This window comes from Cryptomeria japonica, chromosome 7 (assembly GCF_030272615.1).
Source record: "Cryptomeria japonica chromosome 7, Sugi_1.0, whole genome shotgun sequence".
Taxonomy (NCBI): Eukaryota; Viridiplantae; Streptophyta; class Pinopsida; order Cupressales; family Cupressaceae; genus Cryptomeria; species Cryptomeria japonica.
The window spans coordinates 729,539,295-729,564,509 of NC_081411.1; the positions used below are offsets into that span (position 1 = coordinate 729,539,295).

Here is a 25,215-nt window from a genome sequence, read left to right on the forward strand (position 1 = left end):
TCTTGCATGTAATCCATGATAGAGATATGACTACTAAGGTTGCTGATGAGGCCTTAGATTTATACAAGAGAACAAAGGTTGAATGGATAATGTTCAAAAGGCCCTACAAGAAGCAGAAAATCAGATTGTTGTCACTAATCATTTCAGAGAGCAGGAGAACGAAGGAAGGATGGAGGAGAACAAAGGAAGGATAGAGGAGATCAAGGAGGTGATTAAGGAACTTGATAGCCTACAAGAAACCTATGATCTGAATCATTGTCCCAAAAGATTAGATGACAAAAGCTTGGACCAACAAAAACATTGGTGTGAATTTGGAATTAAGAATTATCTTCAGTCCATTGATAATCCTTTGTTTGAGGTTGATGCTGATGTGTCTCATAATAGTCCACTCTTTGAGTTGGATGATGGAGTTTCTGTGGATTCCAATGATGGAATTGGAGTCAAGCATAAGATGTGGGACCTAGGTGCAGAGTCTAGCAGTATGTTATTGAGACAAGATTTAAGTTGTGGGTCAAACTCTAGTGATGCTATTGCTATCCACTACTCAATCGAATTTGACATGACTATTGTTCATGACATATAGATGAGTTTGCTATCTTCTTTTGACCAAAAATTGAGAATTGAATGGTTGAGCTTTGTTGGTAGAGTTCATGGGTTGATAAATTTTGATCTTTTGCTAGCTTTATGACAACTAATTGTGGGAAATTTTTCAAGTTCAATTCAAATTTTTGCATCCTCCACAATGTGTAATGATTTCTACAAAATCTCCATGGTATTGATATTCATGTCTCCAAATAACGCTGATGATTGTAGTGTGTTGGAAGAGTTGGAGTACCCAAAATTCCCCTTTTGACTTATTGAGGAAATATGTTGAGATTTCTATTCTATGGTTGAGTAGATTTCTTTTGCTCAGGAATGAGTTTAATAGAGATATGTACTTCACTGCGATGCTTCGACAGGATTTGTTTCATGATATATATTTCAGCCCCTTTAGGTATGTCAGTTTGGACTTTGAGTACTTCTTGGGGTTATAGGTGATGAGAATGCAAATTGGGCATGCGAGTCAGACTATTATGATTAGAGCGATGCAACATCAACATGGTGATTTTTTTGTAAGATTGACTTGGAACCTAAGAATCACATGGGATTGTAGTTTAGCAATTGTTGTGAGTAAGTTGACTTTTGATGACTATTGTAAGCTTACTCCTATGATGTTTGAGTTGTTTGAAGTGCAATTTCTTGAGGAGTTGACCGAGTTTGTGTAGTATTGGATTGCTCTTCCTACATGTGATGTTAGGAGATCTCTTTTATTGGTTTTCAGTAGGGTTATGTTTTGAGCAGTCGACACTACAAATCTCCTAGACATTGGGATTCGAGAATTTCTATGGTGAATGGATTGCATGGTAGTGGATTGCTTCACAGTGTGATAGGATTGTATAGAGCTTTTGGGTTCAGTCTATTGGATTGGTTGAAAGGACCGTGTTGATGTGTTTTTTATGCACATGCAAACACAAAATAAAATACCCAAAAGTTTCTTATCCTCTCTTGATGTCTCTCAAATGCTTGAGATTCACCTAAGGATCACTTGAGATAACTCCAAGGTTCTTGTATGTTGGGTCATGATGCGTGGCTAAGCACAGTGGTTGATGTGATTATGCTGGAATCACAAGGGGACTTACGTTGAATTGAATGCTTGAATTGTTGTAACTTAGATTCTAACTACTTACTTGGAGAATAAAGAAAGAGCAAAAGGCATGGGGTTTAGGGAGTTTATTCTAATCTGACGAATGCAAGAGAATGGGTGAATGATTCGATGGAATCCTACAGGGCGAGGTCTCACCATCAAACTGAACAATTTGACACAAGCTCAATGCAATCTTCTAAGGGATACTTCAAAGATAATCAAATCATTACCATCAGACATTGATTACCTTTCAAGTTAATGCATAAGCAATGGATATATTACAATTTGAAGTTAAGCTCATATCATTCTAGTTGACCACGCAAGGCACTCTTACAATCAGCGAGAGGCTAGTGGTATGGACTAAACGGATTCTACACAAATGCATTCAACAAATTTCTCCATTCAATCTAATCAACATGAAAGAAAATGAATTGAGAAGTAGAGACCATGCAACTCGTTGAAATAACACATTAATTCACCATAACTTCAATGAAATCATATGCTCTTTACAATAAGATTTTAGCAACAATCTTTGCCTTCTCGTAATCTAACTTCTACTCTAATTGCTATCTACTATTCACTATTCTATTCCTTTTATTCTATTACTATTAACCTTTACAAATGAAGAGCTTGATCTTTATATAAGGAGCTCATTACAATGAGTGGCCAAGATTGAATCTCCATTATTGGCCAATTTTTACAATGAAAACCCTAATTAGGGTTTGCTACAACAAACTCTTCTTAAACAATGAAATAATCGCAACACTTGGATACATGTCCTCTCTTAAGTGTTTGACCAATAGATAGTGGGGGTAGGTATATTGGAGTTTGTGCCCCCATGGATGAGCTTGGTTCATTGCATTTGGACATGTTGATGTGGAACTGCTTGATTTGGTAAGTGGTGACTAGGATGCCACCTCAACATGCTCTTGTAGTCTTGATTCATCATCATGAAGGGATGTTGAGGGATATCTCTTGATACTCAATATTATCCAGTTTGCTCAACGTGATGATGATGAGAAGCATCGTTATAATCTAACAATCTTTGATTAATTCTTCTGAAACTATCTGTTTCCATGATCATGTTTGATGTAGACTGTGTGATGACCTTGATTGATCTTCCTTGCTCATGATACGCTTGGTGGGATTAGACTCCTCGATGTATTGGCTTTGATTCTTGGATTCTCGAAGGGAATTCAAGATTGTAAAACATTCTTTCATCATGTAAGTTATCTTTCCTTCTGACTAATGCCTTGACCTTGATTTCATGACTCAAGCTTGATCTTGATGTTGTTTGCAGTTCGTATCGTCATCCTTTGTTACATGCAAAACAAACAAAAATAGTATTAAACACACATGGATAGGTTTCATAATCCTACAATTTGGTACACCCTCAAAACGATGATGAGATGGTGGTTATATCTTTCATTTGCACATCTGATTTTGAAGTGCTCCAAGGTCTGAGTCACATGTTTGGAGATCTCGTTCCACCTTTTATATGCAAATGTAGGGTTGATTACACAGATATTCTGATCTGAAAATGCCTTTAAAATCAGAATAATGATCTTCAAATTGATTCCGTTTTCCTTGTCTCTGTGTGTTTGATCAATGAAATGATCAAACCTTTATCCAAAATCGTTGCGTGTGGACAATTTTGCTTTCAACAATGAAAATCTGAGTATTGATCTTCAAATTGACTTCTTTTCCTATTTGCCCTTCTTGCAATTAGTGAAATGATAAAGTTTGCCTTGCTTATGTAGACAAATCCGTCCTCAAAATTGTGAATTCAGAGATGAAAATCTGAATGTTGAATTGATTTCACCCTTCAATTTTGTATCTTCAGTGATGCAGATTTGAATGTTAATCTCCAACTGATTTTTCCTCTTCACAAATGTGTAATGATCAGGTTCGCTTTGCTAATCTGAACATTGATCTTCAAATTGATGTCTTCTTCACAATTGCTGATGTAGAGGGAATTCACCTTGCTAATGAAGAGAAATTCGCCCTTTCAAATCTGTATGTTGTCTCTTGTAGTTGGCTGTCGTTAAAGTGCAGAGCAGATTGTATTGATTGATTGATTGATGCCTTAGAATGAAGATCACCATCCTCTGATATAGGCGTTGGGTTTTAGGGGCATGCCTCCTCATTCAAATCTCTTAGGCCGACTTTGCATTTTGTTCACACTTTTGATCTTTCATTTTTTATAACCTTGTTAGCATTGCATCTTTACTAGTGGCGGCATTTTTAGTGACCTTTGCAAGCTAAGGTGAAGTTGGCAATTTCAAAGGCCTTTGCACATTGCACCTTGGGCAGAAATTTCAGGGAGCATTCCAACTTAAGTTGATGGCGGCATTTGGAGAGAGCATTGCAACTTATTCACAAATCGGATTTTTAATCAATCATTTCAAGCAAGTCGGAAATTCAAGGGGTCATTTCATGCCTTGCTCAAGGCGGAAATCTAGATGGTCATTGCAACTTTATACTTGAGGCGGCATTTCAAGGCACCATTGTATGCAATGGTCAATGCGACATTTCAAAGGGTCATTACATGCAATGGTCAAGGTGACATTTCAAGGGGTCATTACATGCAATGGTCAAGGCGAAAAATAAAGGGGGCATTGCAAGTTAAGAACATGGCGGCAATAAAGGGTACCATTGCATGCAAAGATCATGGCAGAAATTTTGATAGTCATTGCAACTCCCTACCTAAGGCGGCATTTCAAGTCACCATTGCATGTTTTAAAAATTGAATTTTTAATCAAGGGGTCATTGCATGCATTGCTCAAGGCGGAATTCTAGATGGTCATTGCAACTTTATCTTCAAGTCGGACTTTTAGACCACCATTGCATGTAATGCTTGTGGCGACTTATTGAGAGACCATTGCAACTTAGCCCTTGAGTCGGATTTTAGGGGGGTGGGGGTCATTGCAAGTTTGTCATCAAGTCGGAATTTTGACTCCCCTTTCCAAGTGTTGACCTTAGCGACGTTTTACTAACACCTTTGCACCTCCAATACTCAGTCAAGTTTATGATTTACCTTTGCATTACATGTCTTGGGCGGCAAATTGGAGTAGCATTGCAAGTTTTGTTCTTAGGCGGCCCATTAAGTGAGCATTGTAACTTTTCACCTAGGTGGCTTTACAAGTCACCATTGCAATTTGACACCTTAGCAACTCTTAGAAGGGCATTACAAGTTAATCACCAAGGCAGCAATTTGAGGGACCTTTGCATGTTAACATCATGGCGGCTTTTTGAGCTACCTTTGCAGTTGAAGACCTTTGCATTGCAAAGCTTGAGTGGTGAAATTGACTTGTTTTGTAGTTCGAGACTTAATCAGCCAAATTAAATAGATTTGCAATACAAACTTGAAATTGTTAAGCTAACATTTATCAAGATCGATCTTTTGAGTAAACTCATGGCTTTGTCAAGTTTCACATCAAAACCCTAGTTCATGCCATCTTGAACCCCTAATACCCTCTAACTTGCAAATTGACAACCTTCATCAACATCAACCACCTTGACAAGGTTGACAACACAACCGCAATCCTAACTTGACAAGGCATGTTCACTCCTCATAGGCAAGGGCTAATAGCTACTAAACTTACCAAGCTAAGACGACCTAACCTAGAAAGCGAAAAAGTGGGGGTCCCCATTTGCAATGGGGCGATGTGTGACTACGTCACAACTAACCAAAATATTGAGAGCGGGGGTGAATCAGTATTCCCACCAATTCAAAACTTTCTCCTAAAATCTTGACCTTTTTCAGATGTACCAAATTCACCAATTAAGCATATCAAACATGAAACAACAAATTTAGAATAAACATCAAAACACAGTCACAAATGGAACATCGGATTTTATATGTGGAAAACCCAAATGGGAAAAAGCATAGAGTGTTAACTCTCAAGATGATATAACTAGTTATATGGTGTTTACAAAATGGATGGCTCACTGTCGATTGGCTCAATGCTAGATTACAAAAGCGGCTCATTGCCGGAATGCCTATTGCAAGATTACAAAGGCGGCTTATTGTCAGAATGCTCACTACAACAAGTATAAATGAACTGAAGAAAGTTGCATGTCAAAGTGCATGAAATCAGTTCCAAGTGAAGTTCAGATCACAACTCACAAAACCTACAACAGATTCGGTAAAAGATCTCTGTATCACTATCCACAAACACTTGCAGCAGATTCGGTGAAGGGTTATTGCAACATTGTCTGCATTCTGACTCTGCTCCAACTGGTTCGTTGTCTTCAACTCACACTTCACACACTACTTCTTACCACTCATGTATCATCACTTATCCATTCATTCATACACTTCTATATATATACTAGAAAGCTTACACACCAAGATAATATGCCGACCAAGCATAAGTAATATGCTGCTCGGATCAACACATTATCCAATAAAGTCTTACCCAAAAATTATGATAATCAAGTCGGCCTCCGCAAGATCTCTACATGCTTCCTTTACACAATTCATTCACCAATGCATATACCTTAATTACCGGAATAGAACAGCGGTCAGCCAGACCCATAAATATTGACCCAAAAACACAAACCTCCAAACACAGCAACTCCAAACTCCAAAACACAAGTACTGCGCGTACCGCATATACCGGACCACAAGACATGAAAAGATACAACAGACATAACTGAAATAGTTGATATTGGAACACATAACAGATATTGGGACTACAATAAGCATAACTCAGAAGATGAAGATCTTCCGAAAGTGACTCTAGTAGATCATCTACACTTTCCTGTACTATATCCCAGTAATACCAAAACTACATACATCATTTGCACATATCATCTGCATACACCATCATGACCAAACTGGATATAATTGGTTTGACATCAATGACAACACTGACAATATTCACACAAGTCTAACAATCTCCCCTTTTGTCATTGATGGCAAAACATATCTACTTACAACTCCCCCTAACTCACATATCTCCTTGCTCCAAAACCAGTCTGTCATAAGCCTTTTCCCATACCCCCTTTGACATCAAGGACAAAGGTTGCCTTTGATGAAAAAGAAAGAAAATAAAATGAAAACTTTCAATTGCAAAAAGAATGTTAAAAAAATTGCATACCACCCAAAAGAATTTTCAACTGCTCTTCTTCGGAATGATTAGCTTATACTTCTCTTTCAGTTCCGGAAGAAGAACCTCCCAAGAATTCACAGCCAATTTGATGCTTATTGACAAATTTTTGCATTCTACTAGCAAATCAATAGCTTGAGGAACATTGTCTGGAGTAGATGGATTTTGCTCATATTCTACTTCTCTATCAAGCAATGCTGAAAAGTGCTCCAGTTTAGCCTCACCGATTTCCTTTACTTTCCAAAACATGCTCACAGAATCTTCTCTTTGTCTTTGCAAAAGTAATAGTTCATCTTGAAGAGAATTTAGCCTTTTTCTTTGCTCACCATCCTTGTCACTCAGAAAATCAAAAGATTTATTCAATGAGCTTAATTCATTCTCATTAGCATCAATCTTTGCTTTATGCTTCATAGCAATGGCTGCCCATGAGAGACTATCTATAAACTCTACTGGCATTGGGGATACAATCTTTCTTCTCGCCAATGCATATAGACAAGATTTTCTGTGCTTCACTGCACTCCCTTAACAAATTCTGCATATCCACACCTTTTTCTTCAAAAACCTCAGCATCAACAGGTTACTCAGATAATTTTTCCTTAACAATTTCACACAAGGACTCCGGAAGCATATTGCTAACATCCTCAATGCTGATACTATTCCAGACCAAATGATTTATCAGAACATTTTCAATTCTATCTAACTCAACAAAAGTCAACCACACCTTACCAATTTTCTTAATTCCATCAACGCTGCCAAATATCTCCAACATATTTGATTCATCATTAGATTTTTTAAGTTCCTGCGCTACAACAACCAACTCTCCCTTAGCTACAAGAGATTCTGGATCATCAATTATTACAACATTTTTTTCTTTTTGATCTTTCTTGCTCTTCTTAGATTCTGGGAAGCTCATGGATACAGATTCTCTTCTTTTCCTCTTACCGGAGGAAGAACTTCCTTTAGCAAGACCGGTAGTAGGGGATACTAGACCGATACTCCACATATCTAGGAAAGATTTGAAATATACATTGCATGCCTCCTCTCTTCTGTCCAAACTGTTCAAATATCTGAAAATCTGCCTCACGATCGGAACACCAGATTCCCACATCACATTTTCTTTAGTCGGAAGGGATCCCAGACAATACATAGCTATGCAAACAAGTAATGATCCGAACTGGAAGGGATAATTTTGCTCTCTTGACATCTTAGTATTTTCTAACAACAATTCCCCCAACAATTCAGACAAGTTGAAATCTTTGTCTTCCATTTCAAGCATATGCGCCATATACACAACAATAGTCGAAGTTGCAGCTTTCCTATTTCTGAAATATATCTTGTAGGAAATGCCATAAGCAACATACCTTACAAAAGGATTGATGGTTTTGTCAATGATTAATGCTCATTGATCGCCCTTCACGCTTGTCAGCGTTTCCACCTCTTTGTTCTTTATTGCTTTCTTAACCGGAATGCCTCCATTGTCACACAAACTAGTAACAATCGAAATAATCTCCTTCGTGATTGGATAGGGTTTATCCAACACGATGTTGTCATCCTGCACACCACTAAGGATCACTCTGATCACTTCCTCATCATTGAACCAGGGAAATTTTGTCCATAGATTCAGTCCTTTGTGCTCTAAGTCCTTGATTCTCTGCAACTCTGTGTCACTCAAACTGATTTACACATTCTTGATCTTCTCCGAGTCGAATTCATCCAAAAATACTTTCTCCACAACCTAAAATTTTCCACTGCTCGATTCTCTGACAATCATCTTGCTTTCCATGATTATTTTCTTTGCTCTCTCGCTCAATTGCTCTTCAACCGTTAACAATATCTTCAAGCACTAATGACATGATGAATTCAGACAACGATACTTATCTTGCCAAAAATCTCCTTTAGGGTTTTGCCACCAAAAAGTGTCTTGTTGATGATGTCAACACAAACCACTGATTACCAGATAGCCTCTTTAACTCAGTCATGTCGGATCGACGACATGATTTACTAAAACAGGTGTATCAAAAGGTTTTTCTTTCAAATACTCCCCTTGAGCCGAAGCAACATGCTCGGATATCGGAGGAAGAGGTGCCTGCAATGAATTCCGATACTAGGCTTGCTTCCGTTATCTACCTCCTCCTTTCTCCAAACCAAGACTTCCTTTTTCTTTGATTCATTATCCTTCATTATATTGGTCTCAACAAATTTCTCCACATTTTCAATTTTGCCTTGATTAGCATAATGTCTCGATTATTTGCACTTGTAACAATTGATGTTCTTTATTGAATTTGCTAGAAGAGTTTTAGATTTGCATTGATTAGCTTTATGACCATAACCATTGCGTGTATGACAATATCCATGAAAGTTGTTATTCACTTTATTCGCTCTAACCGGATTATGATTTCTATAATGATTCACTTTATGACCAAACCTCTTGCAATTATAACACTGAATGCTTCTGCAACTTGCACCTTATGACCAAATTTATTGCAATGAAAACAATAGCCATTAAATGATGGGTACCTTTGTGCATTCGGTTGACGAACCAGTGGCCTTCTTGCATTAGTACTGTGATTCCGGATCTTGCTCACATCTTCCGTTTTAACCTCTTTGCTTTTGTCTTTGTCAGTCTAATTTGAACATTCACCGGGTTGAAATCCAAGTCCAGTTTTATCCAAATTAGCTTTCTGATCAATTCTTCTAAGAGCTTATTGCTATCAAGAACCTTATTCATTGCCTTCAACTTCTTCACTTCTTGTTAGCTTCTCACATTTTTCAGTCTTCAGCTTGATTGATTCTTTCAAGGTTTTTTCTATCTTATTCTTCTCCTCAATCTTCTGCATCAAATCTTTAACAGTCTTATTTGCCCGCTTCAACTGATTGTTAACTTCCTTATGCCTTAGCTTGAATTTTCGGATTTTCTCTCTTACCTTCTGCACGCATTCATTTGCTACTTTCACATTCTCTTTTAATTCCTCATTCTCCGATTCAACACTTTCCAGATCTTCAAGAGCTGTTTGCAAGTCTTCATCCAACTGAAATTCTCCGGTAATACACATAGGTGCTATTGTAATGTCCCCACTCTAGCAGATTGACCAAGTATATGTGCGTTAGCCTAGCTCTACATGGTCCCGAGGGCTAACAAAGGGTTTAAAGGGATCCTGGAGTGTTTTGGCCTAGTCATTTCCAGTTTGGGCCAAAACGAAGTTGATTTACTTAGTTTCAGGCATACTTACTATTTTTAGTAAGTCAGCAGGACACAACGGGGGCTAGTTTTGGTGATTGGATTTGATACTCCTTGGCGAGAGCTTTCCGACGAGCTATCACTCACGCTATTCGGAGTCCGATTGCTAATATATTTTAATGCCTGAAGTTTTATTAAAGTAACATTTAATTTAATTGTAAACTATTAAAGTGTTACTTTAATATTTATTTTATGGAAATATGTGTAAATCAAAGGGGCAACCAAGGGAGACATAAGTGAATATTTTAATATGTTTTATATTGAACATGTTTTATCCCACATTGCTTGGGTGAGTTGGGTCGCCCCTTGGAGAAAGAATAAAAGGGAGCTTTTGTGGCTTCATTGGGTATGTGGAATATGAGAAGAATTTGGTGTGTGAGTTGCAGATCCGTTCTTGGCATTAGAGGACGTCTATCCTCTCTTGTGACATTCTAGACGTCATTCCTTTGGGGTTTGGCCTTTGGAATCTTTCGCTATCAGCTTCATTTACAGGCAGATTGGGTGCTTTTCCAGCTACAAGCAGCAGCATTATTTGGTTGCATTTCCAGCTACAGGCCGCGACACTATTCACGTGGGTACTATTCACGTGACACTATTCACGCGGCACTATTCACGCGGGTACTATTCACGCGGCACTATTCACCTGGCACTATTCATGCAGCACTATTCATGTTACTGTAGCAGCAGAATTAGAAACTTTGGTTGGAACATTATGTCAAAATGCTGGAGTATTTAGTGAGTTGAAAATAACCTGCTATGTATTTGATTTTTGTTAATTCTGGAAATAATATTATAACAGCAGTAGTTCAATTTCCAGCTTGCCTATTATTGTAAATTCTTTTTAGTTCATGTTATGTGGTTTCATACCTGTGCAAAGACTTAAAAACAAAAAAAAAAACATTGAAACATTAAACGGAGGAATAAGGAGTTGGCTGCAAACTGTTTGACTAAATTCCTATCAGCAGTGGGGTTAGTTTTTGGGCATTCTAGGGTGTCCATTACAGCTATGATTCAACCAACAAGGATCTCCCTCAAGCGGTTAAGCTTTCAAACAAGGGACCAAAGCTCCGATACAAATTTTTGGATTGGTTGAAAGGACCAAAATACTTAGAGGGGGAGGGAGGGGGGGTGAATCAATATTCCCACCAATTCAAAACTTTCTCCTAAAATCTTGACCTTTTTCAGATGTACCAAATTCACCGATTAAGCATATCAAACATGAAATAGCAAATGTAGAATAAATATGAAAACACAATAAAAAATGGAGCTCCAGATTTTATACGTGAAAAACCCAAATGGGAAAAACCACGGGGAGTGTTAACTCTCAAGATAATTGTTGATGTGCTTTTCATGCACATACAAACACAAAATAAAATACCCAAAAGTATCTTATCCTCTTTTGAACAAAGTTGCTCAAATGTTGAAGATTAGCTTAAGGATCACTTTAGACAACTCCAAGGTTTATAAATGTCAGGTCTTGACGTGTGGATAAGCTCATTGGTTTGATGTGATTATGCTGGAATCACAAAGGGGACTTATGTTGAATTGTTGAATGCTTGAATCGTTGGAACTTGATCATCTGATGTTGCAATCTTGTGATGCTTTTTGTCCTAAACTAGCTCAAGTTGAAACAAAGGCAAAAGACAGAAGAAAATATGTGAATGATTAGATGGAATCCTACTGGGTGAGGTCTCCCCATCAAATTTGACGATTTGAGACAAGCTCAATGCAATCTTCTAAGGACATTTCAAAGATGTTTAAATCATTATCATCAAACATTGATCACCATTCAAGTTAATGCATAAACAATGGACGCATAACAATTTGAGGTTAAGCTCATATCATTCCAGTTGACCACGCAAGGCACCCTTACAATCAACAAGAAGCTAGTGGTATGGACTAAACGAATTCCACACAAATGCATTCAACAAATTTCCCCATTCAATTTAATCAACATGAAAGTAAATTTAGAAGTAGAAACTATGAGACTTGTTGAAATAATACATTTCACCATAAATTCAATGAAAAGAGTATCTCACTTACAAATCTTTAACAACAATCTCTTCTCCTAATCTATTCTAACTTCTATTCTATCTTCTATTATATTCTTCTCCTCCTACTGTTCTTCTATTAACCTTTACAAATGAAGAGCTTAAGCCTTTTATAATGCTCTCAATACAATTCAATGGCTCAGATCAATTTGAGATTGACGGTTGAGATTTCACAACAAACTCAATTCTGGCCAATGGAATAATTACAACATTTTGACACATGTCATCTCTAGAATATTCGACCAATGGATAACGGAGGTAGGTCCCTCAAAGTTTGTGCCTTCATGGACAAGTTAGGTACATTGCATCCAGGCATGTTGATATGGAACTTCTTTGATTGGTGGAGAAAGTGACTGTGATGACAACTAGGATGCCACTTCAACTTGAGCTTGTAGACTTGGTAGATCATCATGAAGGGATGTTGAAGTCGACATTATCGAGCTTCAACAATGATGACAACGATCTTCTAACTTTGATTATCTCTGAAACTATCCTCTTGAATGCCTCAATCATGGAAGTGCAAGGTATAGATTTCGACTTCCTCTTAGTTTTGGAGTATTGATTGGTGCAAAAGCACCCCATTGTAGAAGCACAATCAGGATGTCCAAGGTCATTATTTGATTATATTTGGGTCATTTATGACTTGTAAAGAATATATGTATGTATTTGAGTTCATTTTTATCCAATGGAGTCATATTGTAAGGCTACTTGAGCCATTTGTGTAAAAGTTGCATAGTTGTCCATTTAGGACCTAGTGGGGTCAAAGAGTCAAAATTATGTAAACATGCCATGAAAGGGCATAAATGCTTGTAAAAGGTCATTTAAGGGTTATTTGATATGTTTATAAGGTTTTTGTCAAGTTTTGGGGTCATTTGTGAAAATGTCACAAAAAATTGTCAAAAAGATGAAAAGGGGCAATAATGCAAAATTCCATTAAAAGTTGTAAATGGGAAGTTGAAAGGTCTTGGAGGTAGTTATAAGGTCCAAACCAACCAAGAGTCTATAAAAAGGCATTGTATGGTCATTCCAAAAAAAAGAAAGGAAGAAAGGGAAGAAAGAACATTTTGATACATTTTGGTGCATTCTACTATTGCTATTTTGATTGGCTTTCCAGTTTTTATGTTGGTTCCAGGCCTTGTACGACCATGTATGGCCTGGAAACCTTTGTATATGTATAATGGATAGTTAGATACGTGAATTACCTTTCTTTTCCTTTTGGTTTGAAGTGATTATGTTTAGAAATGAAGAAGTTATGGAATTTTTGGTAAAAGTTGTTAATTGCAGATTTGATATTTCCTGAGAACAGTCATGTTCCAGCATATGGTATGAACTCATATGGGATGATTAAGACCTCCAAATAGATTTATTGGAAAGATATGTGAATCCTCTTTCTTTTTCCTTTGGTCTGAGTCGTTTTTGTTTATATTTGTGGAAGTTATGAAGATTTTGGTGAAAATTGGTTTTAAACCATCTTCAATGGAGTTGCAGGCAATGGTTTATCTTTATATAATGATTAAACTATTGGAAAATTTAATGGATTGCAAATTATGAAAGTAAATCCATAAAGAGTTCATGTGAAATTGGTTTGGGATCATTTTGGTTTGTTGTTTGAAAGATATTTGATACCCTAGGTGGACTGGGCATGCACATGATTTGTTTGGGACAACAGAAATGGGTCTCAATGCAGCGGACATAACTTTTAATCTAACCGTTGGATGTGGCTAAGTTTTGGATATGTTGTTTGTAATCCAGTTATTCAGGTTCTAATCGAAGGGATTGAGGTGTTTAAATCTGGTTAGAAAGTTATAGACCTCTGTGTACAGATCTATCCAAACGGACAACAAGTTGGCAAGTTTGATACCTAGATTAAGTTTATGTTTTCTTGATTGATTGATTGTTGAAGAATGATGAAATATGCCTCTAATGAATTGTTATCATTATCAAAATATGGATGGATCAATATGATCCTAGAGTTGTGATTGGTTTTCTTTGATGCTCTGCATCATTGATGTTGCCTTGGAACGAATTCTTGATGGCACAACTACTTCCTTGCTTTGGAATTCCTTCTCTGTGACTCCCTTCATGTTGTTGGTGTTGTGGATCATGTCCTTGTGTAAGTGAATGTTTCTTGTGTAATCACCTTCTTGTGCTTGCTTATGAAGTTTTTTCCTTTGAAGTTGCATGGTTGTGTAGATCTTACAATCTCCTTTCTCGTATTCCTTTAAGGTGCTGCTTTGCAATTTGCATCGTCCTCCTTTCATATCTGCAAAATAAAACAAGTATGGTATCAAATACTCATGACATATAGTTTTTACACTCCTCAATATGATCTCTTCTTTTTCATGTGTTGCAGTTTTGATAGCTGGATTTAGAGAGAGTTCATTCTCATGAAGGAGCAATTGAAGTGTTATTCGCTCCTAGAGAGGAACACTTGAAGTAGATTTCAATCCAATCTTGATGCTCATGAAGTTCGCTCCAACCTTGATGCTCATGAAGTTACTCTCAAACTTGTCTTTGAAGTTGCTTTCACTCATTTCTCTTCATTTTGTGGTTTCTAACATTGAGTCTTTCAACCATTTATTGATGCAAACATGACAAACTAACCTTAGGGAAGGCCTCTATAAGAATTTCGCTTTGAGAGTGGAGCACATGAAGTTTGCTCCAAGATGAGTGCACATGGAATTTGCTCCAAGATGGGTGCACATGAAGTTCATTCTTGAAGACAAGCACATGAATTTTGCTCTTGAAGGCAAGCACATGAAGTGAAGTCCGAATCAAAGTGGATGCACATGAAGTGAAGTCCAAATCAAAGTGGATCCACATGAAGTGAATTGAAACTTGACACTTAGTGTTTTCTTGCTCATCTTGCTTCATTCCATCCATTCAAGCTTGTCAAAACAAGGCTCATGGAACACCTTCTCTCTCAACTAAGGGCGTTTGAAGTGAATTTCGCTCCTGAAGAGGAGCTCTTGAAGTTTTCGCCCTCAACCTCGAGCACTTGAAGTTGCCTGAAAACGCACTTTGGGTTGAACCTTATCACTTTATGCCTTATTTTATGGCTTTATATACTAAAAGACCTCAAAACGCACCTCGAATATGACTTCTCCTTCGACTTGAGGCAACAAGAGTGAAATTCTCTCTGGGAGAGGGGCACTTGAAGTAAATTTCGCTCCAGAAGAGGATCACTTGAAGTATCCGTAACTAGCAATCTCTCATTCATTCTTCGTTTGAACTCATGATAGACTTGACTCTCATGTGATCTAGACATTATTGGAGGCTAACAAACTCACTCATTTCACACCTCACATAAGGCTATCCACTTGACTCTTGGCCCCTTAACCCATTATACCCCTCTAATGCAAAGGCTAATAGCTAAGGATTCTAATGCAAAGGCTAATAGCTAAGGACTCTAACACTACCCTAGAAAGCAAAAAAAAGTGGGGGTCCCAATTTGCAATGGGGCGATGTGTGAATACCTCACAACAATAATATAACTAGTTATATGGTGTTTACAAAATGGGTGGCTAATTGCCAAATTACAAAAACGGCTCATTGCCAGAATGCTCACTGCAAGATTACAAAGGCGGCTTGTTGCCAGAATACTCATTGCAACAAGTGTAATGTCCCCTTCTCGCTAGTTTGTGGACATTCGTGGAGAGTGGCCTATTACTTGACCCTTGTAGGCCAAGGAGTTGATGAGAGGGTCGCCTAGGCAGTTGCTTGTGGCTTCACATTTTATTTTTATATGAGTTTTCGTGAGATAATGAATTCTCACGTATGTTGCTAATTGCACTTTATATTATAAAGATATTTTAATATTATCTAAAGTGCAATTAAATATTATTTTATACAAGGGAATCTTCTAGAAGGGAGGCTGATCCATGTGAGGAAAATAATAAATAGGGGATGTGTCTCATTATTTGGCATCAAATACTTGACATCTTTTATGATATTGAGCTTGTGGAGCCTAGGGTTTCTACAGATCATTTCAGTCATTGAGAATGATAACTCTCATTGATTGGCATAACTGAGGTGGTGCAAGATCCTCCGAAGGGTCACAATAGAGCAAAGGATACTTCAGTCTTTCACATTTGAGCTTACTGAGTTTTTGGCTTCAGCATTCATATAGTACAAATGGGGAAGAATGCTTCTTAGTTTTGAAACCTGCACTTCATTGAGGAGATAGGCGATCTTTGTGAGAGCATTTCCAAGGTGTTTGAAGGTAATTTCTGAAGACATTATCAGATCTGTAAGGGAGGTGACCAGACCCATGAATACCCACATTTTCACTCATTACTCTCTGCTGTTTGATTGGAATTTTATGGGCATTGGTGCATTAGCTTCGTGGGATCAAGGCAATCATTTTCATAACAAATTGGAAGCTGAAAACCTATTTTATTTTATCCTGAACCTGCATCTTGAGGGCATAAGGCGGTCAGCTCCTAGTGGGGCGATTTCATCCTTGGAGCCTCCAAGAATCTTCAGAAAATTCCTATATGCTCGCTGTGGGACACTCTTCATTCTAGCATCTTCAAATCAGGTTTTGATCATTTTTTGTCAGCAATAATTGTAAATGTATTGTAATTTCCAATTTAATGGACAGGTTATATGCAGGATGGTGTATTTGAATTTTATATTTTGTCAATGATACTAATATTGTAATCTTTCACTTTTACTGCAGGTAAGGAGAATGAACATTTATCGATTTCAATGACATCTCCTTTGATTGGAATGTTGTATAAGTAGTAGGGTGGCCACGATCAAGTGGCACCTTGATCGGACATGTCTTTTAGACATGTCCGACCAAGATGTCACTTGGTCGTGACCCCTGCTAACCAATTCGTAATTAATCGGTGCTTCAGACATACCTGATAATGAATCGGTATCTTAACAGCGTTTATATCATGCCCGCTAATGAATCGGTGTCATTAATGATAACAGCGTTTATACTATGCCCCGATAATGAATCGGTGTCATTAATGATAACAGCGTTTATACTATGCCCGATAATGAATCGGTATAATTGCTGATGATAATAGTGCTTAATGACAATAGTGTTTTAATCATATCCGATCGATATCATCTGTTAATTGTTACAGATAAAACATACCCGATTATGAATCGGTATCAAAGCATGTGGATTAATAACATAAACAATAACAAAAGTTGTTAGTATTGTATGCTATCGGGTTAATACCCCGATAGCATATTAATGCCGATATGAATCGACATTAATATGCTATCGGGTTAATAGCCCGATAGCATTATAGATTGACGCTTAACATAGTTAAGCAGGTCGCAGGTCGTCAATCTAATCCAATATTAATATCATGATTGTGATCAAAACATAAAGCATGAAATGAGTAAACAGAACATAGGAGATTACTGAGTTAGAAGGGTCTTATCTTGCAGAGGCTACTAATGCTTTAACAATAATAATGGTTTTCTGAGTACTAGTGTTCATAATTTTAGACAGCCATTAATAAGGTTTCATATGTCAATTGTTTTTGAAGAAATAAAGTTGTTTTTCTTCTCTAAGAGACTGAAATTGTAATCAGAATGTTATGACAGCATTATTCAATATTCAGTTTGTTCAGTTTGAAACTTGTATGCCAAGTGTTTGTGAAAATGTCTCTTGGCTGTAGGTTCACATTTTCATTTGAAAATTTATCTATATGCATTTGAAAAATCAAAAGAGTCATTAATGCATTGAGTTATAATAGAAATCATTTGCAAATGCATTTCTTGTGTATTGGCGTCAATAACACGCAAAGTTATGCAAAGCCTTTCTTGTGTCAATAACACACAAGGTTATCAGACTGAAACTCAGACCAGCAAGCTAAATGTTTGTATGTAAATTGTTTGATAATATTCCTTGACCCAAAACATCAAGAATTTACATCAGACTGGACAAGGGATATTCCAACAAGTATAAATGAACTGAAGAAAGTTGCATCTCCAAATGCATGAAATTAGTTTCAAGTTAAGCTCAGATCACAACTCACAAAACCTATATCAGATCCGGTAAAAGATCTTTGTATCACTATCCACAAACACCTGCAGCAGATTTAGTGAAGGATTACTGCAACACTGTCTGCACTTTGACTCTGCTCCAACTACTTCGTTGTCTTCAACTCACGCTTCACACACTACTTCTTACCACTCATGCATCATCACTTATACATGCATTCATACACTTCCATATATATACCGAAAAGCTTATAGATCGGGATAATATGTTGGCTAAGCATAAGTAATATGCTGCTCAGATCAACACGTTATCCAATAAAGCCTTAACCAAAAATTATGATAACCAAGTTGGCATCCACAAGATCTCTACACGTTTTGTTTACACATTTCATTCACCGATGCATATACCTTAATTACCGGAATAGAATAGGGGTCAACCGGACCCATAAATACTGACCCAAAAACACAAAGCTCCAAGCATGGCAACTCCAAACTCCAAAACACAAGTATTGCGTGTACCACAGATACTAGACCACAAGACATGAAAAGATACAACTGACATAACTGAAATAGCTGATATCAGAACACATAACAAATACCGAGACTACAATAAGCATAACTTAGATAATGAAGATCTTCTGGAAGCGACTCTAGTAGATCATTTACACTTTCTTGCACTATATCCCAGTAATACCAAAACTGCATACATCATTGCGCATATCATCTATATACACCATTTGGACCAAACCGGATATAACTAGTTTGACATCAATGACAACACTGACAATATTCATACAAGTCTAACACAGTCACAACAGAACAAAACAAGAAGTTTTTGTTGGAGCATTCTACAGACTCATTTGGGATCTTGGCATTGGCTTACAAGTTCAGAATTTCTTAAGGGCAAGCAATCTTTGGGAAAGGAGGACTGTAATGTCCCCTTTTATATGTCCTAGAAATATAAATAAATAATTAAAATTATGTGTAATTATTTAATAAGGTCACTAATTTCTGATTTTTAAGTGACTACCTTTTATGTCAATAAGGGCCACTTTATTATTTCCCAAGTTAAAAGTTTAAAATTATGAGGAGAGGGAAGCTGAAAAGAAGAATTTGAGGAGTCTCTCAGAGGATTATAAAAGAGCATTCAGAGGCTTAGTGAAGGCATGTTGAGTTTAATTCTTTCTTTGTTTGAAACCCTTGTGGTTCCGGAGTTTGGGCTTGATCCAACTCAATCTCTTGAGGACGCAAGCCCTGTTGGGAAGATCAGTTTCGGTGGTGAAATTATCCACCCTAGCTGATGTTGGTGGAGTCACAATTTTCGCAACTAGATTCAATGTATGGAGTTTTGGGAATTTGTAAAAGTCTCTTTCAAGGAAAATTTGCAAAATAATAAGGGGATGTTAGTATGCAGAACTACTGCTTTGTGTGTATGGACTACTACAACTTCATTTTCTGATTATTAAATGTAATTCTGAGCAATAGGAATCTGCTGGGGAGGTCAGCAAACTATGTATCTGTTATTGCTTATTACTTTGATTAATTAAGAACCTTGTCCATTTCAAGTTGTAATGTTATTTGATGTTGAATCATTATTTACATTCCTGGAAAAAGAACTCTGTTTGAGTATCAGAACATTTCCTTGCACCTGCAACCTAAATCAAGATATTCAAGATAGCATGTAAATTGTTTGACAAAATGAGCATCAGCTGAGTAGTTGGAAAGTATGAAAACTAGTGCAGAACAGGCTAGGCCATTACAAATAGTCCCCCTTTCATATATTCGTCACGTACCAGTTTTCCCTTAGTGTCAAACATCTTACAAGTTCCATATTCGAAAAATGACTTTATGTTTTTCATAATGGTTTGGTTGACTGAGATAGGATTTTTCTTTAGTCTTGGAAAAGGTAAAATATTATCAATACCTATTTTACCTTGAGTTGGAACATCAAGAGGAGCTCAACTAACTCACTCCTTCAACATGTTGTGATTTATCTTCCAAAGTAGCTATGTCTATTTGTTACATTTCATAAGTTGTCCATATCACCAATCATGTGGCGAGTAGCAGTTGAATTAATGATCTATACATCACTAGTTTTTACATGTTTGAAAGAATTTGCATAAAATAGTTGTCGATTCCGTACATGTACGAATATGGATTCACATGTACGACAATATTTTGCCTTGGGTATGGGTACGGGTACATCCGCACACACACACAAACATAGACACACAGACACAGACACAGACACTCACACACAAACACACAGGCATAGACACAGGTACACAGAACCACAAACACACATGCACACACCCACACATGCATGCATACACACACACGCGCACACACACACACACATGTTCAAACATAAAAATTATAAACTATATCAGTGTATAACTATAAGAAGAGTGATACTCATAAATCCATAATTGCCAATAAATATTTGTAATATCATATTCATAATTTGCAAACATCATAATATTCAAATGGCACAATGAAAAAATTAAATCCACTTCCTCTTTTTCCAAAAAATTGGCTTGAAATGCCTTCATTGGACGATTATTGAGAAACCATCATTGGCTGAGTGACTTCCCTCTGGAAAATTCTAATTAGGTCTATCAGCACTCCATTGTTGATTCATTCCTCTCAAAGTCCGAACTATTTCTGCCATGGACTCTCATGGTAGACTGAATTCCTTGGCCAACTCCCTGTTCTCATTTCTAATGGTCTCATGAATGTTTACTTCTTCACTCTGGTCACCCATGGCTCCTTTCTCTTTCTCCCTTCACTAGTATATAATTTCCCTATCACTCTCTTTCATGAATCTGCATCACAAATGTCACAGAGGCTAGCAAGATTCCTTTCTCTGATGCTACTGTATTCCCCTCAGTTAATTTTTTCTCTTTCTTTTTGGTTGCTAGCATATGTCTTGTAGATTGTTAATGGACTCTAGTAAAAATAATTAACGCTAGGGCTTGCTTCTGATTACACTAGTTAATAGCCAGAAGTAAAATATATAACAGTACGCTAGGTCTACAACTAGAAATGAAATAATAAAACACTGCTGATTATCAAATTTTAGAATCAATGGAAAGTTGTTGAACTTGCAGTTTGACATCATTTATTACTTGATCCCTTACACAGCAAACTTTACATCCTTATTCTGACTTACAGTCAAATGAAATTCACCAGTACTTAGAAGAGACCCATGAGATGTAGAAAGGAATTTATAATCTGATATGAACCTATTTGTTGTCTTGTTCTTAGATCAGGTTATCATGACCTGATTTAGGCTATCTACAAAGTGTCTATAGTAGCAATAGTAGGGGTGGCTGGTAATTACAACCTATGACAGATTGGTGACCAACAACAACCTCCTTGAATGGTGGATGGTTTGCAGAGGTGTCTGCTGTCCTATGACTGATGAACCAATACAATCCAACTGCCCTTAAGTTTTTATCAAACCAGCCCCAGCCCTAGGCTCCTGCAACAATAGTTGCAGTTAGTCTCACAGGTTCTGGTACATCCAGGTTCGTCCTGGGTCCAGCTCAGACACCTGGGCTGGATCCGGGAACCAACCTGGCTCGTAAAGGAACCCGTTTGGCACCAGGACCTGATTCTGAGGCTACAGGGATGAATCTGGTATCAGATGTTTTAACAAGTGCACACTATTTCAGTACATATCCATCAACTAGTTTTAATTTGCAGGCCTTGTACTTTGTTTTTCATGTGGCTTCCTTGGTATAGAATTTATTGATGCTAAAGGTTTTTAATTTAACTTGTGCCACTTGTCAGTCAAAATCACGAAATTATTGTCTTCATTTACAGGCTCACGTTTATGCTGCCCACTTCAATACAGAATATATGCTTTAGAAAATTAATGCTTCTAGCCTTTTAGATTTAACAATGCTCTCTATGATTAATGCTACAATCTTTCTTTGATGCCAATTGTTCAAATTGGAGAGCACTCTGTATCTTTGCTTAGTTTATTTAGGGATCCAAGGATCCCTTAAATAGAAAATATACATAGAGTTGTGTCTTTATGCATAGACACGGGGATTGTGATGAATAAAGTTATATTTTCAAGAGTTCTTTTTTATTGATAGTGCAAACCCTTCATTGAAATGAATGTATATCAATGATCTCTTAATAAAGAAGGTAGAGGAAGTAAAGGTTGACAACAATCAATTTATGAACATTTCCTATAAAGAAAGGAATTACTTGTAGAAGGCAAATGTAAAACTTAAAATGAAGGTGAACCGTGAGCAAGGATTAAGTTAAAAAAAATCAATTTACCAAGCAATTTGTTGTGACATTTCTTTTGCCTTTCTGTAAGCTCAGCTATGGTTTACTGTATATGTGGTTTGCACCTCCTCTGAATATCATAGGTTGCTGCATCTTCATTTCACCATATTCAATCTCATGATACATCATCATAACGAACTAGGGTACGATTAAATAGGAACTATGTTCATTTCTTTTGATATTACGATTCTGATGAAATCACCATAACCACTTGTATCTATGCAATCTTGAAGTATGAAAAGTTTGACATGCTTCAAAACCTAAAGAGAAGTAATTTTAGCCATCATCTTTACTTGTGTCTTGGAACATATTTATAATGTTTGAAATTTAGGTCCAATCGGATGGTTTGGTTATTTTGGTAATTCATGAGTAATGCTATGTGACATTGACGCAACCCCTTGTTGAGATAACAAGAATTAAAGCCAAACCTGCATCCTGCTTGGTTGCATTCTGTCATAAAGCTTCTTTTTGTGGAAACCAATTTGCCGTTATTGGTGTGCTTCTGCTTAAATATTTGTCGATTGGCTTCTTAATGTGTTGATTTATGCTTATGTCCTTAGCTCTGCATTATGACAGGTTGCCTAGTCTATCAAAACAAGAAGCAGAATTTCATGATTATGATGATACTTAGGACTCAGGAGTTTCACTAGGAAAACATGGTGGCTGTTTGTATGAGTCCAAGCAACTTACCTTGTCAAATTTAAAAGATTTTTCTTCTTTATGATTTACACAATTCCTTTTTAGTGATGTCTGAGCAATTGTAGTAGGATTTTTGATTGGATCATCCTCCCATATGAAGCTCCCTAAATATAAGCACCCTTTGGATGTGACAATAGACTCTCCTCACTAATAAACTTCATGAATTCATAAGCAATCTCAAGATAATGATTTCTTCTCCAGGAGCGGTTTAAAAATCAGCTTTTCATGCTCACAAAATTGGGCCTCTTGTGCTGATGTTAGATTCTGTGAGAATCTGCACCTGTGCATAGTGTGGAAAGTTAATATACACATTTACACATTTACCTTACAGATACTCGTGATTAAGAGGCATAGGTTATAACTATGAAATCATATTTAGTGGCTTTTCTTAGCAATTTGGCATGCCATCAGTCGATTAACAATAATGTTTTAAAGCATCTTAGTTAGTATTATTCATTTGAAAATAGGGCAGCTTCCATTGCGGTTTTTTTTTTATTAGGCGCATTGATATTTGCATGTTACTGGGGCAGCGTCTTTATCTTCTTGCTTTGATTCTCAAATTCATCTAAACTTGCTTTGTTTGTTTCAGAGATGAGGCCTCATATTTGGAATGAACTTCACAAAGCTGGAAAGCAATGAGATATTGCAGTGCTGCACATTTATGTAAAAATTGGAGCAACACATAAGTGTATTCATACAGAATATGTAAAGAATTTTCATTGAGCTTATCTTGTAAACTGATCCTTCTGAACAAGTAATCGAGTTGTAAGTGGTTATTTACAAACAGTTTTCCTACAAGGTCTCTTCAATTAAGGGGTCTATATAGTTTCTCCTATATGTTTGTATCTGGACATCTCTTTAAATAAGAAATCCGGATGGTTTATTGCATCTCAAAGGTGTAGCCTTTGAATCTTTTACTTAATCTAAATATGTTCTTACTTTTTTCATACAGCAAGTTCAAGTTGTGCCAAATGTCCGCACATCATTTGATAATTTATCCTTTTAAAATCTATCAGTTGTGGGTGGCAACAGGTCCCCCAACCCCTAAAATAAAGAGATAAAGAGGCAACATTGCAAATGTTAGGAAGCAATTCAAGTGAGATTTGTATTACAGCCTTCCATCCCTCCATATCCTGGATACAGATTTACAAAGTATACCATCAAGGCCAGACTTGCAATATTTTAACATCTGCCAGGGACCAAGACAGAAACTGGATATATATCAGTCTATAATAAATTTGCCTACTAAGACTGCAAACTTATACATGTCTAGATTACGCTGCAGAACTGCTAACATGTGCCACCTATGAACAAGCTTCAGCATTTAACAAAAACACAAGCCATCAAGATTTCCAAAACCCCAAGGCAGTTAGCTCAATAACTTGAATTACTGTTACTGCAGCCAGCTTATCAAAGGCTATGAAGAAAAAGTGGGGACCCAATAATAGAACCTAGCAAGCTCAAGTATATCCCAACTTTGACTAGCCCAGTAAATGATTCAGCAATAATAACATTTACTAAAGTAAATCCCAAAGGTAAATCTTTTGCTCAACCTTATATTCCCCCAGTTGATGTGGATGAGTAGAGCGGAGTTCCTATAGAGGTGTCAGAGGAGAAGCTGGAGTTCCGTAATTGTGAGAAGGCCATTAACGGCCTGAAACTTCTTGCCGATCCTCTGCTGGTCTTTTCCTGTTCCTGCTTTTGTCTCATTCCTGGTAAGACTTGTTGTGTTTACCGCTATGGTTGTTTTGTAATGGTCCTGGGCCCTTTTCTCGTGCTTATCTTAATCAAAATTACTTTATTAACTGCTCATAGCAAAATAAACAAACCAAGGAAATAATGACGGGAATGATAAGAAACCCAAAAACCCAAAGTTTACTTGACCAAGACAACATAGGCTTCAAGTAATAGATGGTCTGAATGCATGAATGCCAGAGTCATCTTGCTGTCCAATTCCTCTGTTTGAGGAAACTGCACCGTGAGCTATATTTTTCTGTGACTAAGCTCAAAGCCTCAAACTAATGCTTTACTTCATTTGTAATCACCGCGTAATTACATGGGCAGGCATTCCCTTGAGAGAAGCACTCGATGAAATATATAGATCAATTGTCAAGATGAAAAGGAGTACCATCAAATAGATCTTCGCCATGGGTT

General features: G+C 37.0%; 1 protein-coding gene across 6 annotated transcripts in view; it reads left to right on the plus strand.

The window, feature by feature from the left end:
• Window positions 1-24,008, plus strand: part of LOC131047463 (protein BREAST CANCER SUSCEPTIBILITY 2 homolog B) — a 130,676-nt gene extending 106,668 nt beyond the window's left edge. For all 6 annotated transcript variants that reach the window (XM_057981359.2, XM_057981360.2, XM_057981363.2 and 3 more), the window contains one exon: window positions 23,651-24,008. The gene's annotated coding sequence lies outside the window, so the exon portion shown is untranslated. The remainder of the gene's footprint in view (window positions 1-23,650) is intronic.
• The last annotated feature ends 1,207 nt before the right edge of the window (window positions 24,009-25,215 follow it).